Raw genomic sequence first — 4253 nt, forward strand, 5'->3', positions numbered from 1 at the left:
ATGGTTTTTTTCCCTCATTGCTTAACTGCCTATATTTACTCGCAATCTGATCGATTCATTTCATAAGTAATATAGACAAACCCATGCACATGAGTATGTAAAACCTTATTAATTGTCTTAGATCTCATTATCAGATCAAGTGGTATCAAAGCTTTAGGTTTACTAAGGTTATACAAGCTTGTGCTAGATTGGTGAATGATAACTAGGTCAAAGCTCAAATTAGGAGAAGGAGAACTGGTTGAAACTAACCCGGAAATTAGTAGAGTCTATCCTAGGAGGGAAATGGAAGAAGAAAATCCCTTGGAATCAAACTCTTAGTTCATGGACAGTTTCATAACCATGAGAGCCATGGTAGAAGAAATCTGTCGAGAATTTAAGAAAGGTCAGAGTGAAGACTCTTCAACCTCCAAAAAAGACAAAGGAACAGAAGAATCTCTTATAGATGGTCATTCTGAAGGGAAAGGGAAAGGAAGACAGGTTCCTCTATCCACACCTCCTAACAGCCCTGAAAATAAAAAGAAGAAAACATCTCTGACTAAATTAGATGTTAAATTTGATCTGCCAATATATGATGGAGAATTAAATTCATAGAAGCTAGATAACTGGATTAGACAGTTTGATGTGTATTGTAGGGTGGAGAGCATTGATTCAGATAGGAGTAAAATTCAGCTGGCCAGCCTACGCCTTAGAGGAACTGCCTTGGTATGGTGGGAAGGCAGGACACAAGCTGACTTGAAGAAGCACAATAAAATTCTTTCTGTCTGGAGTGAATTTTTTTCTGCAATTAAAAAACAATTCTATCCACTAGCTTATACGCAGCAAGCTATGATGAGTTGGAAAACTCTTCGCCAATTAAAAGGGAAAAGTCTACAAAGCTACACCCAAGAATTTAGAAAAAGAGCTTTGATTCTAGGCATTTCTTTAGGCTCACCTGAAACTTTGCTGAAGTATATAGGTGGTCTACATAGTTATTTGAGGCACACCATTCTCATGTTTAACCCTACTAGCATAGATGAGGTATCTGTTAAGGCTACCCAACTAGAGGCTAGAGGCAAGAATGTGAATCGAGAGATTGGGGGATCATCAAAACCCATTGCAAGCAAGAATAAGGAGAAGAGGAAGGAGAAATGGAAAGAGAGGAAGGAAAATGTTGTACAAAAGGCCAAACCTTCATGCACTCACTGCAAGAAGGATGGACATGATGATGAACATTGCTGGTCTTTGCATCCAGAGCTGAAACCCAAGAAGTTTGATGGCAAGAAGAAGAATACTTTTGCTGCTATATAAAAAGATTTGCGGTCAGACTCAAGTGATGAAACAACAATCGTAGCCACATGTATAAAAGGTAAGAATTCTGAAGCATCTATTAGTAATTCTACCCAAACTATTGATTATGAAGAAAATGAGAGAAAAAGACATGAGCTTTTTCATATTAAAGGTATTTCCAAGCATCAAAAGATTGATACTTTGTTTGATAGTGGCTCATAAGTAAACTTAATTTCTGAAGCAATTGTAAAGAAGTTGGGATTACTAACCACACCTCACAAGAAGCCATATCCATTGGGTCGGGTATGTGATAAAGCAAAGCTACAAGTGACTAGACAATGTAATCTTAGGTTTTCTTTTAGGTCAGCATTTGTAGATGAGGTTGAGTTAGATATCGTTCCTTTGGATATATGTGGAATTGTTTTAGGAAGTCCTTACTTGTATGATAGAAAAGCCATTTTCTATAGAGCTGAAAATAAGTATCAAATCGTTAAAGACGGAATCAAATATATTGTAAGAGCTCATAAGCTCAAAAATAATTACACTCTCATAAACTCAGGGTAGATGAAAAGAATTATAAATTCATGCAAGCAATTTTTACTGATGGTTGTAAAGGAAAAGGAACCTGATAAAACCAATGTATTGGAAGGCTCTAATGCTAAACAACAAGCTGATTTAGAAAAAGTTGTTTTAGAATATGATATCATATTTCAAGAACTTAAAGGTCTGTCACCCAGAAGGGAAATTGCACATGATATTAATTTGTAGCAAGATGCTCCATTGCCTAACATTGGAATGTACGGGTTATCCGCTTTAGAGAATGCAGAGATCAAAAAGCAGGTACATGAGTTGCTCGACAAAGGGTTCATAAGACCAGACACATCACCATGAGGATCTCCAATCATATTGGTGAGGAAGAAAGATGGTTCGTGGAGGATGTGCATTGATTATAGAGGACTGAATAAAATAACGATCAAGAATCGTTATCCCCTTCCTCGCAATGATGATCTATTGGATCAGCTGAAAGAAGCTGTTTACTTTTCCAAGTTTGACTTACGTAGTGGTTACCACCAGGTCAGAGTAGTAGAGCAAGATGCATGGAAGATTTCTTTCAAAACAAAGCAAGGGATGTATGAATGGCTAGTTATTCCTTTTGGCTTAACTAATGCTCTTACCACTTTCATGAGTTATGAATGATGTACTCAGGCCTTTTGTTGATGATTTTGTAATTGCATATTTGGATGAAATTCTTGTTTTCAGTAAAACATGAGAAGAACATTTGAAGCATGTAAAGCAGACTCTAGATGTTTTGAAGAAAGAAAATCTCTATGTTAAATTATCAAAATGTGAATTTGGTAAAACATCTTTGAATTATTTGGGTCATATTATAGGGGGTGGTGAATTGAAGATAGATCCCTCTAATGTTGCAGTCATTGTAAACTGGCCTAAATCCAAATCTGCTATAGAAGTTAGAAGCTTCCTAGGAGCAACACAATATTAGAGAAAGTTTATTGCTATCTTTTCCTTAATTGTGGCTCCCTTACATGCTTTAACATGATTGAACAAGGTGTTTCAGTGGGGAGGAAAATAGCAGAAAGCCTTTGACACCTTGAAAGAAGAAATTAGTACAAAACCAGTACTAGCATTGCCAAATCTTCAACAACCATTTGAGATCGAAACTGGTGCTAGTGACTATGCCATGGGAGCAGTGTTGATGCAACATGGTAAACCGATATGCTACCATTATGAGACTTTTAATTATGCAGTAGTTAATTATCCTGCATATGATAAAGAATTGTATGCATTAGTCTAGAGTGTGAAAAAGTGGAAACATTACTTAATGGGCAAAGAAACAATTATACATACTGATTATCAGCCACTTCAGTATTTGCACTCACAAACTATATTGCAGTAATCAAGACACTATATGTGGATGGGTTTCCTACAACAGTTTCATTTAGTCGTCATATATTAAAAATGCATACACAATAAAGCTGCAGTTTTGTTGTCCATACCAATCATAAATGCATCTACTATACTTAATCATAACTCAGTCATGCATGAAAGCTACATTGAACAATATGCCGAAGATACAGACTTTAAAGATGTATATGCAGATTAAGTAATGGCAAAAAGGTAGAAGAATTGGATTACTATGTTAAAGACCAACTCTTGTATCCTTTGGGAAAGCTATGCATTCCACAAACTGAAAGAGTCAACATAATTAGGGAAGCACATACTTCTCTGATATCAGGTCATTTTGGTGTAAGTAAAATAGTTGCACAGCTGCAAAGATACTTCTATTGGCCAAGAATGCATGAAATAGTTTCTAGATATGTAAGAGGGTGTACCATGTGTGCTAAAAGTAAGCCCAGCAATAGAAAATTAGGCTTGTACACTCCACTAACAGTTCCTTCCCATCCTTGGGAAAGTGTTTCCATGAACTTTGTTGGGGGATTGCCAAAATCTAGAAAGGGACATGACTATTTATATGTTATTGTGGACAAGTTTCGCAAAATGTGTATTTTAATACCTTCTAATAAGCAGATTATAGCTGAACAAACAACGAAATTATTCTTTCAACATGTCTGGGTGCATTTTGGGTTACCCACTTCCATAGTATCTGATCGAGACTCCCAATTTGTTGGGAAGTTTTGGTCAAGTCTGTGGGAATTGATGGACACCAGACTGAAGAAGGGCACAACCTTTCACCCAAAAACCGATGGCCAAACAGAGGTAGTTAACAAGACAGTGATCCAGTTGCTCAGGGGTTATTGTAGCAAGCATCCCAAGCTTTTGGATGAACATTTATGTTATGTGCAACATGCTTACAACTGTGCTAAACATTCTTCTACATAGAGATCTCCTTTTGACACCTGTTTTGGTTTTATACCAAGGTCTCCCTTGGATTTTGTCTTCGAAAAAGACATAGTAGTTACTAGACACAGTGATGTGGACAAAACAACCAGATTCATAACAGATCCAAG

This window comes from Pinus tabuliformis, chromosome 7 (genome assembly GCF_031772625.1).
Source record: "Pinus tabuliformis cultivar Carrire ecotype Pingquan chromosome 7, CPIR1, whole genome shotgun sequence".
Classification (NCBI taxonomy): Eukaryota; Viridiplantae; Streptophyta; class Pinopsida; order Pinales; family Pinaceae; genus Pinus; species Pinus tabuliformis.